At 46.7% G+C, this 13,587-nt stretch overlaps 1 protein-coding gene across 10 annotated transcripts in view; it reads right to left on the bottom strand.

Annotated features, from left to right (window-relative positions):
- Positions 1-13,587, bottom strand: part of LOC122576234 (protein dead ringer) — a 318,271-nt gene that overhangs the window by 80,312 nt on the left and 224,372 nt on the right. The gene's annotated exons all lie outside the window — the stretch shown is intronic.

Genomic DNA, 13,587 nt, shown 5'->3' with positions numbered 1-13,587 from the left:
AAGTAAAGCGATTCCCGCCGATACTCCACCGATAACTCTTTATCTTGCGCTTCTACAGCTTGTTCTGCGAGAAGAAGCTACATTACCGTTTCTTTTAACACGGTTCGGTGTATTTTCCTCTTTAGAGGTGAGGAGTGCTTCCGGTAAAAGGCATCGGTGGACGATCGATTTACGATTCTATTTATAGAGGACTAGCTATGTGCGTGAAACACGTGTTTACGTTTATGCGAAAATGAATGCTGCGTTTCGCGTTCTGGTATGCTTCAGCATCTTGGCGAAGCGCGATTAGAACCGCCTATGTTTACACAAATTTGTACTCTTATGAATACGAGTAAAGTATCAGGAACTAAACGGAGGTCTGTTTCATTTACTATATAAACATTGTAACCAATGTTTTCCTACGATTATTTTATTCGAACCGTGAATATATGACTTTGCAAATTTCTCCCACTTGAAATCAGGATAAAATATGGCAAAATTTCGAGCGGCGTGTCGCGATGATTTCGAGCGAAATTGCATCGCGAGGTGATTAGGCACGGGGTAGGAGGACAGTGGAAGCGGTAGTACACGGTGAACGAGAGCACGCGGTGAAAGAAGATGTTCATCGGGGATAAGGGACCTTCTACACATTGTGCGGTGCATCGGTGCACGCGACGTTGCACGCAATCGCAAGTACGGGCGCAGTGCAAAGGGCGAAGCAACGGTCTTATCTCTTATTTAGCGGTCTCCGTTTATTCCAGATAGCCTGAGATCAAAAACGATGAACGCTATGGCGAACAGTAATATCGCGAACTGCTGCTGCACAGACGGAAGCAATAGACGACGGCTCGAGGGTGGTCTAAGGATCCGAAGAAAGAAGACAGAAGTCACCTCCCAAACTATAATTATGTTTTTGTTCCCTTTTACAAGTAAGTTGGAAGAACCAAATTTCTTCTCAATTATTCTCTACAAAGATTCTTTTGTTTACCATTGGCTGTACTAAGTTTTTACATTTACAAGAACATTTATTCGAAAGCTGGACAAACGACCAGATCGTTAGGAAGATTCGGTGGAGACAGCTCTCCGATCTATTGACCAAGGAAGACGAACTGGTTTACGCAGAAACGTAACAAGATTCGCCTATTTCCGCCTGTATTGTTTCGTTTGCTCTGGAATTTACACGTAGCACGTGTTAAAAAATTAGAACTAAACCTTGCGACGCGATTTATCCAATCCGCGATCCGTCGTGTCTTACGAGCCGCTCCTCTAGAAAGTTCCTCAATTACTCTCAAAGACGTAACACTCGTCTGGTTGCATTTGCGAAAAAGCCGAACCACGATGCGTGTTGGACGAAATTGCTCGTGCACGGGTTGTCGCGCTTATCGAGTAAATGGCGTACAAAGCGTGGCACGTGCTCCTCGAAGAACAGGGATGCCGCCCCCGTTTGCACGCTCGATTGAACTCGATTTCTCGGACGATCCGGTCTCATCGTGTGCCAATACGCGTTAAAAAGGGTTAGTAGTTCATAGGTCTTTCGTTTAGTGCTCGGAGCGTTTCGTTTGTACACGAAGGGGTTTATGTAGAAGGAATTATGCACGCAATAGATTGCTTCCCAATTATCTCGGCCTTGCGATCGAATACATAATTAAACGGGTCGGTTGCGTGCGTGCAGCCTGCAGAATCGATTCCGTGGCGTTCGTCCGTTCGTTCCTCGAAACCGCGCGATTTTCGCGAAACGGGAGCAGCATCTTCGGCGTTAGACAATCGTTGACCAGACGATAACCGTAAAACGTATTGCTCGGCGAGGATTCGAGCCGCGGTCAAAGATAATCTCGGGCATCTTGGCAGGGACACAAAAAGACGTTCTCCTTTCTGTGGTGGTCGGCTACCGAAGGTACAGGCTTGTCTCGCGAGCATGATAATGGCGACCGTGCGAGATAGAACGAAACGACCGAGCGTATCCACGAAAAGCTACGTAATACACACCCTTTTGGATCCCGCAATCCTACGCTTTCCCCGGTTGATTTATTTTTCTCGAGATAAGGTTTCGAATAGAAAAGCTGCACCGTATTTCTCTAAAACTGGCCAGACGAAATGGATGGCGTCGAGTCGAATGACGATCCCTTCGTTTCGGGGGGAAACAGCCTCTCCTATATATACTCTGAAACTGGTAGCTTTGCCTCGGTTAATATCGAAATACGGAAAACGTTTCCCTCGTTTTCCTCGTCTAAAATTATCGACGACTCCGGTTAACGCAACAATGCAGCATAGAGGCAGCGATCCACGTGGATGGTTTGCAGGAACAACGACGGTAGCCGATGACTTCTCCTAAAATTACCCGCCGTACGATCGTCACCCGGTTCGGCTAAACGCTCCTATATACCCGGAACGAGTCGCGTGCCATCGCCAGGCACTTTGGATGGTCCCTTTCGCCGTACTTCCTACGATCCAACCCCTTCTAGGTTCGTCCACTCATCCTTCGCCTGCGTCGACTTCCTAATACCGTCCGGGACGAGGAGCCTGGCCCTTCGCAGCTGCCAGCTGCCGTAGCTCGTAATTCTTCTGCTCTCCTCGAGACCATGGTAATTTAAAACGCACTTTTGCACCGAACGTACAGATCCAAACGTGTATACAGCGTGCGAAAAAGCTGCTAACTGCGCTCGTAATAATCTCAGAGGAGAAGCGTCGAGTCTCCTATTTACCAGTTGAATCGGTCCCTTCTGCACGACCTTTTCAAATCGTATCACGCGGCTCGATTCGACCAGTTTACGCGAGAAAAAGAGCAGAAACACGAGTTCCCTGAGCTGTCGAGCTCTTTTTGCGTCGCACCCCCTTAACGGCGACGGTTTCATTTAGAGTCTAGACGTCCCCGTGGCCGGGTTCCCGGTATCTCTGATATTTATAATCGCGAAACTCGCCTCGCATTAAAAGGCCCGATTCTCGGATTAGCGGAAGCCAGACCGGTCTTAGATCTCGCGCGAGAGACGACCGACACATGTCGTGTCAAAAGGCAACGCCCCACCCCTTCGCTCCATCTCGCTCGTTTCGTAGACTGGTCACCCTCTGTCTCTCTCCTTCTTCTTCTTCCCGTCGTCCTTCCATCGCTGCTGGCCCACGACACATCCCGTTTCTTGCGCCACTCGATCTCTGCTTCCCATTTTCCGTTCTCCGCTTTCAAACGTTCCGTAAATATCCCGAACGACATCGTGCTCGGGATGTTTCGACTCATCGAGATCGTCCAGTCCCCGAATTCCATCAGTGAGGTGACTAAAGGTGGCATTTCCTACGCCCCCGTTCAGAGATATCGGAGCATTTACGAAAAGTTACAAAATCAAATGGAACAACGACGTTATCGATAAGACAATGGCGCGCTATCTTCGTAATGGTTGCGAGTAACTGGCGATAACGCGAGCCGGAGCTGGCTCTATTCCAGTCTATTGCATAAAGACCAGGAAAAAGCAAACGCGATAAACGACTTAAAAATTCAAATAATCCGTTCGATTCTATCAAGACCGTTCTCTAGTTTGGCTGCGAAACGAAATACGCGCTTTTGAAACGTATCGGCCATTTCGAAAACGACGATTCCGGAAATTTCGTAGATTTATCATGCACTTTCGAGAAACTTGTATCTAACAAGTTGCGCCCCCTTCGATTATCTTATTCAGCAGGCGACATCAAAATCAAAAAGTCAACAAAAATGCTCTTATCGCGTTCTTCCAGCGTACACTTCGTACGCAAATAGCGCAATATAGTCACATCGTAACAATAGAAACGTAGTTTGGATTTTTTCCAGCATAGCTTCGATACAGATTGCGACAAGGATCTTCGCGATCGTCTGTATAGCGTTCGATCCTTCCGGCAAAAGAACGGTCGAAGCAAAGACAGGTTTTCTCTCGCTCTATTTGTCGGCTCGAATTCTTCTTGACTCACGTGCGTCGTCGCGGCTGCACGCGTGGTCGAATAATGCGAACGAGCGTGTCTCGTGGATAGCGCAATTAAGCAAATGACGCGTCCCACGCGTGCCTTTCTTCCTCCCTTTCCTTTCCGTGCGAATCTCTCCGCGAGAGCGAAAGCACCCACCGACCGTGCGCGCTCGTTCCTCCTCGTTGCATCCTCGAGCGACGAAATTAATTTCGTTCGAGAGCGAGTTCGTCGCGGAGACAGGCCGGAATAATTTAATAAACGGCGCGACGACCTTACGTCTTAGCTCGTTTGCGGTCTTCCACCTTTCCTCCGCGCCGATGAAAGAACGTTGCACGTTTCGCGTATCTCGATCGATCGAAGGTGAAGGTTCTTAAGAGTAAGAGAAGCAACTACACCGAAACTTAATTAGCAACAGCTACATATATATCTGTTCAAACTACCATCGACAATTTCACGGTGCCATTGAAAAGAATGTTCGAAGAAACGAACGGATCTCGGACAATGAGCGTTGTTTCGCTGATTATCTCGTCGTGTGCGATCGCAATGAGGGCAAACGCGTGTATACTCCGAAAGAGAGGATATTCGACAGGCGATATAACCGTCATTTTTCGGCAGCTGCGATCACTGGCTGCCGGCTATTATGTGTAATTTTCGGGATAAGGTGGCAATGTCCGCTCACCTTTAGGGAATTCCGCGCGGAAAAAAGCGCCGTATGCACTTACACCGGCCGATGTCGTATTACTCACACAGCGACGATTCCTTTAAGTACACCACATGTTTTTCTCGGTCTGTTTTTCACGAACAAAAGCCACGTAACACGTATACAACACCTGCAATCACGGAAGTAGTGGCCCAACGAGCTCTCGCGTCTTCTTCGTTTCGTTCGTCGGAAGATTTTAAGCGGATAACGACGACGATCTAGAGGAGAATCGCGGGCCGCGCGAACCTCCTTGACAGCGCCATGAAACATCAAGGGGGACGCTGCGCGATGTCACGCACCATTTCACCATGAGCGATACCTTTGGCGTTATCGGCGCGATAGAACGGCCGCGTAATAACTCGGGCAGTTTCGAAAGTTACGAGGATATTAAGAAGAAGAAGCAGAATTCCTGGACAGTTTGGCCGCGACGATTCTAAACCGAATTCTTTCGGAACCCGAGGCGTGGATAATTGCGCGCGAGAGACGCTAATGAGGCGAGACGAACGCGACGAACCGCGCCGCTGTAGAACCCATATAAATTACCTAGCATGAACGACTGCATCGTGGAATCCCTTCGAACGAGCATTTGCATAAGAGACTCGAACTCGCGTCGGTGAGAAAAAAGAAGAAGAAAAAAAAGAAAAATCCCGGGCATTGTGCCGCCTCTCCTCGCGGAGGAAATTAAAACGGACGATTGTGTAGCGCGTCTCTGGTTTTATGAAAATCTCCGAGGCGAAAAATCACTGGGGTTTTCAATGATCCTCGCCTAGCCTCCTTTTACGCTCGTTTTCCAACAGGTTGTCTCGTCCACGTGACGAAAGTACGAAGAAGAAGAACCGACCGTTAAGAGGTATACCGACCATGAGCGACGTTCCATTCATTGATACCTGCAAGAAAAATTACGAGGTTTGATACGGCTACCACGGAGAAGGGGAACGGAACTATCCGTAATAGTCGCGCGCACCAACGACACGGGGAAAATCGGTCGACAAAGGACGATCGGAGATAATCTCCTTTTGTGGCCGCGGCTTGAATCGCAACAGACACCTTTGTGCCGGCTTCGAACGCGAGACCGTGAATGCGCCGTGGAAAAAGAACCAAGAGAATTCCGACATTTGTCTCCTCTTTCCACGCGGACCAACGAGTGGAGGAGGACGCGAGGGGAGGGGAGACGATATTTTACATACATACGAACATGCTCGAGTATACAGTCCCTCGAGACGTTCGAAGAAACGTGTGTGTATTCTCGTATACGACTCGTACGTATGGATGTAAACCGTGAATGAATACAGGCGACACTTGCACCCACATGATTCATTGAAATTCAAATGATATCTCCGCGGCTCGACGACGACCGCGACGGCGACGAAGGAGAAGAAGAAGAAGAAGAAGAAGAAGAAGAAGAAGAAGAAGAAGAAAAAGAGGAGGAAGATGATGATCCTCCGGGACCAGCCTGTGTCCGAAGAAATAGAACGATGTATGCGAGTACGATGTGGGTACGATACGTTGTGGTGTGGTTAGTCGCCGATGAGATCGACCGCGACACCCCATGGAAACGCGCGTGCTTTACATATATGCTTATAGCCCGGCAAAGATATTCATTATAATAGCGAGGGCACAGGCTCGTGTAATATAATGCAGCTTTGGTATGCTAACCGGGGTCAAAATATAACTCTTCTGACGGCGTCGAGATTCGTGTCGGTCGTTTGTCGTTCGTGATGGAGACATCTCTGAATTCCTATGTGTAGGTACGCTTCCTACGCGGTCGTCCCTTTCCCTCTGATCGTGACTCCTCCGAGCGACGGCTACCAGGCGCCTTCGATGATTTATCGTTGGTTTTAATTTCTATTTAACCGTCCACCGTTTAATACCGTTGACCTAGACGCTCTCGATAGAAGCAGGAAAGGAATTATTTCCCTGAGCTGAGAGTATATTTCTAGATCTTTTTAATCTTTCTGACCTGAAGATTAAAATATTTATATTTCGTCTGAAACATCGTATCGGGTCAATGTTATTCATTGTTGCCGACATTCTCCTAGTTTCAGATATGATTTATGCAACATGAAGTTGCGCCATTATTGCCATCTCTGCCATGAATTTCCAAGAAACGCGTTACATATTCTTATCTTCCAGTTTTCTGGAATTTTCTTCCCTTATATCTGATCGAAGAAGGAAATGGAAAATTGCATCTCCCTCGAAAGGGAGAGCGTGGCAGCAGCTCGTCACATCCTGTAGAAGAAAATCTGATTTTCGAATGGTGCACCGTGGCGTAACGAACCAATTTGCCCGTCGCCTAAACTGTAACATCGCGATTCTATCGATGCGCACTACTTACAAGATTTCTATCTCCGTGGAATTACGAGGAGTGACGGTCAACCACACACGTAAACTTCCACATCGTTTTGGCCAGCGCGCCAGAGATTCGATGCCAAGATAATACCGACTGACGTCTTTTTCCGAAGACACTCGATATCGAGAGATCATCCGCTAATCGCGTGTCTCGCATTTCTTCGAGAACGTCATATTATGGAAAACTTAACGTTAAGATCGGCTCTACGTTTCAACATTCCATGCTTTTTATCGTCTTTCTACTTGACGGTGTCTAACGATGAAAATTAACTCAGCCTATATCTCCAAACAAAAGTGTATTCGCTGTCTTTTACGGGATCGCAAATAGACTGCGAATAATTGAGCCACTCAGAGGCCGCATTAATCAGTTGCAAGATTGGAAAGTAAAGAGTAGTGATAACGTTGTAGGCGTTATTTCTTCAAATCCATCTTGCAATTTGCTGTTGCTTGTGCCGTTTTTTACGATAAACGAAGTTGTGGAAACAAATCGTCTGCGTTCTGAGAGTCGAACATTCATCGTGTACTCGGGTAATAAAATTAGAAAATTTTTGACCGTTCTACTTTGTCCGCGTTCCGTACGTTTCTTGCGTCTGTGAATCTTCCATAAATGCCATTCTATCGTGAAGATAAGGAACGAGGATCTTCGCCGTTGTAGAAGTGCCATATCTGTCATATATTCAAATCAAATCCTAACTATTCGTCTATCAGCTACACGCTCGAGCAGACTGTAGACGATCGATCGGGTCGGAAGAGGATCGTAAAGAAGCGCCAAAAGGTCCCCAGTTGCCCCACCGGTTGCTTGCAACCATTTTTCCGAAGATTCATCTTATTGGCGCCCAAGAGAAGTACGATAAAGGCGAAGAAAGCCAGGTTATTCCAGGTTTACTCGAACCGAGAATACTCTTCGAAGATTCCGCTAACGGCTGAAAGAAAGACGCAAAGAAGCAAGAAGACTACCAAACGAGAGAGATGGTCGTGCAATTGGTTGGTTCTAACGAGCGCGCGAGGAAAGCGTAGGTAGCTTAATGGCCATATTTACAGCCTCATCCAATTATTAGGTAAACACGAAGAATCCGCGGGTCAATATCGTTTCTTCTTTTTCCCTTTCCTACTTTTTTTCTCCTTCTTTTTAAGTAAAAAGAGCTGACGCTGTTGGAACGTTTACCAGGTAAGCGATGCAGGTGTTGTGCGCAATGTAAGTGGATTAGTCCAGCACGGTTCTCCGGTAACACGGTCGTCCGTAATTTCGCGGCTATTTCGTGGCTTTGCTACCCTGTTACGATTCCCTTCTCCCGTCGAGTCCCGTTTAGGAACGAGCCCGAAGCTGCGTCCTCGCCAAAGCAACGGCGAGAAGCTGCGTAAACGCGTGATCGCTTCCCGTTGATTCTGTCGTCAACGAGCGTCCTACGAAGATTTTTCGAATCGTCCGAGATCCGCTTCGAACGCGATGAAACGAGATACACGTAAGACATGTTACGAACACGATAAAACGTCTTTTTAGTTAATCACGCACCTTTTCTTCTACATCTAGATCATGTAGATTCCTAGAGGAACATTCTTCGTCAAAATTGCTAAAGCTCGGTCCTTGCTGAAACATTAACGGGGTTTTTCTATTGTTGTATGTTCCAAAAAGAGTTAAATATAAAGTTGTCGAAACGTAACAGCTCGTCCACACCGAAGCAACTTTTGTCGCGTCTTGTCTCCTCTTGTTGCCAATTTCGAATTTAAAACAGACGGCGATTTATAGAAACGTTTTAGTCCACGTCCAGGCAACCAGCGGCCACTTTTTCAAGAAACAGGGAACATCGACGGAAAGTTCCTCGTTGTTGCTTCGATGAGGACGTGGCTCTCTACTCGTTCCTTTTGAAGAAACTGGCTTCCAGAATGCAGGAGAATTAACAAACCGTTGCACCGCCGCCTCGAGAAACGAAGGGTGCCACAATGGAACCGTAAGCTGTAAGCTCGGACAATTGCCTTCTTCTGTGAACGAGGCTTCGTTCAATAATCATCTCGTTGCACCCTGCCTGTAATTGCGCTTCTGCATGCATGGACCTACTAATTGATCGATAACCGGCAATACAAAGATAATGACCGGTGGGAATGGCAGGTCGGTTGAAAAAAGAAAACCGAGAATCCGTAGAAAGGGACATTAATTGACGAGCTGGACGTACTGCCGACTAATTAATATATCGTGACTCGTTCAGGGGGGTTTCGAGAGATGAAACGGGGCTGCAACGACCAGCCTCTTCGAGGTAACTTCGTTGCGGAAGATTCATGAAGGAAGAAATTATGTTTACCGGTTGGACTCCGACGACCTGTTCGCCATTCACTTCGGTAGAACGTATTCATTATCGATAAACTTTATGAAATAACGTTTCCTATGACCTGGCGATTATTTCTCTATTTTTGATAATTACAAAACGTTCGATACGCAGGAGCACACGTGTCGTGCAAGCGTCGTATAATATTCGTAAGCGACTTTTGTGCTCGTCCAACTTTCCATATCGCAAGGCCATCGAAACTCGCGAGGCCAGGCTTTGTTTCGCAAATGCGTGAAGAAAAACTGAACTGCTATTTGCGTTATTCCGTGTTCGCGCGCTACGATTTCCCGCGGTAATGGCGCGATAATTAACGATAATCGGTTCTCTATCCGATCTCCTTTTCGCATCGTCGGAATACTCACCTGCAACTTTTCGAGCTTCAGATAACTAATCGATATCGCATCGATGTAAGTGCACCGCGAATGTTTATGCATTTGGGAGAAATTTAAGATTCTAAAAATCTACAAAGCGCGATATTTAAAGTAGAGCATTTACCACGGCGATTCGGTAGCCAAATTTCCATTTAGATACCATATTTTGAATTAAGAAAATAAAAGCCGTAAGAATATAAAATTTCACAAAGATCCGCTGTCTAGTTGCAATCATTTGGATAAATAAGTGTTTTTATGTTACATTCCTGCGATATAAGGCCTATTATCCACTTAGCTTGGAATTTAATTGACTGAACGAGCCGTGTACGTCTACTTAACTTTGCATATGTTTATTCTGCGGCAAAAACATCGTCAGGGCCTTCTTGCACAATAATTTACCAATTAATATCGGTGAATCGACAAGCAACAGGTTATAGTTTACAGATCCCTTTACAATTTTACGCGATCTTAGATCGAACGAAATAACGAAATAATTTGTAATTTACAAACTTTCGTCGTAAAATCTCATTTGATCGAACGTTACCGTTACACGATAAAATCGATCGGTACCATTGATCTGCAACTCGTAATTCGTAAAATTCCAGGAAATATGAACCCGAACAAGGTGCGAAAGAACCTTCATAATAATACAATTGCCTCGTAATTCTCTTGAAGTATACATAAGGTATAAACGACACGTACAATGAGAATACCAGGGATCTGAACGACGCCAACAGCTCCTCCCCGTTTTCTGCCAAAAAGTTTCGCGACAAGGTGTGATTCGCACCCGCGATCTCCAGTCATCAGCCGGGACAGCAGCGACGACAAACGACCACGCACGAATCGTGGGCCGCGTTTAAACGTGCCGGCGCATTTGCATAATGATAACGCATTTGCATAATCACAATGATAAGGCGAGAAGGATCCACCGCCTGATACACGTATCCTGCGTGGTTATACGTGTATAAGATATACACATGCACGCACGCGCGCATGCATAGATTACAAGAACTCGAAGCTGTTCGAACCGACACACCTAACCGAAGCATCGTGTAAGTACGAGCGAGAACAGGCTCGTGGGTGTGCATTACGCTGGCTCTGGACGCATGCACCAACACGGTCGCGAAACCGTGTAAAGAGCCGCGGTACACACGTCGGTATATGGCAGCGAAATACCCGGCAATTTGCAGCTTTACGAGTTATTTCACAATGGCTGCAAAGTATAGTGCTACAGTATTATACTGGCCGTGATAGCTCGAGTGCACGGTCAGTGAACGGTGGTGCGAGCAGGGATGATGCGCGGCAAGATACGTGTAGGTGCAGTTAAAGTTGCAACTCGGAGACGAGGAGGATCGTGTTCCTAGCCATCGGTGGCTCGCTCTCTGTATACCATGGACGCACGTACCAGCCGGCCTGGTTTATTGAAACGGACTTTCGTCTTCGACAGAAAAGCCTCCTATTCAGTTTCGAGAAAACAACTGAGAACTATAAACTCGTCGAAGCTTGGATACTTTTATCCTGGCGCCTCGTTAGCGCCTCGTCGAAGGTTGAAAGGTTGCCCAGAACGCTAGAGTTACGTCGACGATGATTCTTTCTAGTAAGCTGAATGTCGATGGAACGATTATCAACGGTGATTGAGAATATCGGTAGAAAGTTCAAAGGGCAATTAATTACAACGAAATCTAAGTCTATCTTAGTCTAACGTTCGCAAATTGCGAGCTCGGAAGATTGGGTCGAATCTTGGATAGTCGCGAATAACGTGATAAATACGAAGGGAACGATCGTCGATAGCAATTTATGATTTTTGTGGAACGTTTGCGAAGGGAGAGGAGAAAGGTGTGGAAACACGTCGCAACGGATACACTTTTCTGTCTAATGTCCATAGTTGCTCGACTTATCGATTGCGCGATTGATACAAGCGTTAGATGGACGATTTCGTAATAAAGTTATCGCTGAGAGAAACAAACCGATCACAAGAAGCATATTTACCAAGCGTTATAAATCCTCATGCTGCGTTAACGATTGCGATACACCGTTTTATTGGTTGCACGATCGTTACACGAATTGTTGCGCAATCATGAACATATTGTGAAAAGAACTACAAAAATCTCCTGATCGTAAATCTAGCGTTGACTATTAATACAGGATCGTATAATTCACGAGTCGAACTTTAATATTCGACATTATCGTCAGAGGCTCGCGTAATCGAAAGATCGTAGCGCGATTACGTGGCAAGATTGAAATAAAACGGACGAATTGCGATGAAACGATCGCTAGAATGGCAGCAAAAAAGACGTGACTCGCGTACATCCCTGAGATCATTTGTATCGCTTCGTGTTTCGATCGCGACGGATGAAAGCGGCGCACGGAAAACGACGGCCATCGCTTCGCCCCGGTCGACGCTTTCAATTGCATTCCAATCGATGGAAAAGCGACAAGAGGGGCGACAACGTTCGCAGCAAGTTGGGTTAAATTTGGTGCAGGAGATCGAGAGTTGCGAGAACGTGGAGCGTCGTGTCAGCGTCGAAAAAGGGGCAAGATTCTCTCACCTAAGGGAGAGAAGGCAAGGAACCACCATCTTCGCTAAGAAGAAAGATTAAAGACCCGGCAAGTACGCCCCCACCGGAATGATGGATGCGATCCGTGAGACGCGGGCGCCGCTCTTCGAGTAGGTGGAGACTTCCATTTTCATTCCTACGCTTGTTCCTCGTCTCTCTACCGTTCGTCTTTCGCGTTCTCTCGTCGTCCCTACGCTTTAATCAGCGATACGCCTCGCGCAGACTCGGTCCGTCTCCTTGACATCGAACCTCGGGCTCGATCTCTCTATGAGAACAGCCCCTGACACGACGTTTTCAGACTTCAAAGATCAAAAAAGAGAGAAAGAGAGGGAGAGAGAGAGAAATATAAAGCGTATCGGCAAATACAGAAAATTCTCGGTCATACTTCTTTCGTATACTCTTCGAGGACGAAACGATCGACAAGGGGCGAACGGTGAGGGAACTACCGCCGAAGAGGAAGAAAAAGAGAAAACATGGTGGCAAGGGTACAAGAAAGCTGAACGTAGGGAGACGTATACGCGCACCACACGCGTTTTCGTTCTTCCCCCGAAGGTTCATGAAGCAAGTAGGTTTGTCACAGGCTGTGGAAGAAGATCGGCGTATGGCGCGCGCGAACAATCTAAATGGTAATCCAACACCACACCCTCTTTGCAAAAACTGAAAACCACCGCTGGTAACACCGAACCAGGCTGACTGGCCGACAGACCGCAAGCAAAAATATCCGCGCGAGTAAAGGCCACGAGACAAAAAGCATTAACAAGGCTCCGATGCGCGTCCGAGCTTATTCTATAACTCCAAACCCTTCCAACCTTCCACATCTCTGCTTTTATCTCACGTGACGCTGTTTTCAAATTCTATTCCGCTCTACCCTTCTTTTCTCCTTTTTACCTTTCTTTTCCTATCCTCGTCCATTTCTCTCGTTCTCTTCCTCCCATTCAACCTCGATCGTGTTGTAGATCGTTTTGTCCTTCTCGCGTATTCAGGAGGAAGATGCTGTCAACTGAAACGATAGGATTCGAGGACGGTCGGCCAGTAATTATCTGCCGCGCGTGTAAAAATAATAATTAGCTCCCATCGTTGCATTAATTGAACCCCACACCTATGGACCACTTCTTTCCATCTCTTTTGCTTGCACGAACGCTCGCCGCTCGTAATTACATGTCCCCTATGCCGCTAACCACTGTCCCACAGAGCTACCGCTTTATAATATGTTTAGGATTCTTTCTCGTCCGCGATTCTCATACGTGCGCGTGCGTCTGACAGGATTGACAGAGAGAATCGAATTTGGCGCCACGGTATTACCATTTGCGGACTACCGCCGTATATATACGTTCTGCGTAAGCCATCAATTTGATTGATAAAATCAAAAGAACTCGTACGTGTGT

The sequence above is a fragment of the Bombus pyrosoma genome, linkage group LG2, assembly GCF_014825855.1.
Source record: "Bombus pyrosoma isolate SC7728 linkage group LG2, ASM1482585v1, whole genome shotgun sequence".
Lineage (NCBI taxonomy): Eukaryota > Metazoa > Arthropoda > Insecta > Hymenoptera > Apidae > Bombus > Bombus pyrosoma.
Note: the sequence above shows the minus strand (reverse complement) of the source record. Positions and strands in the feature narration are given on the sequence as shown.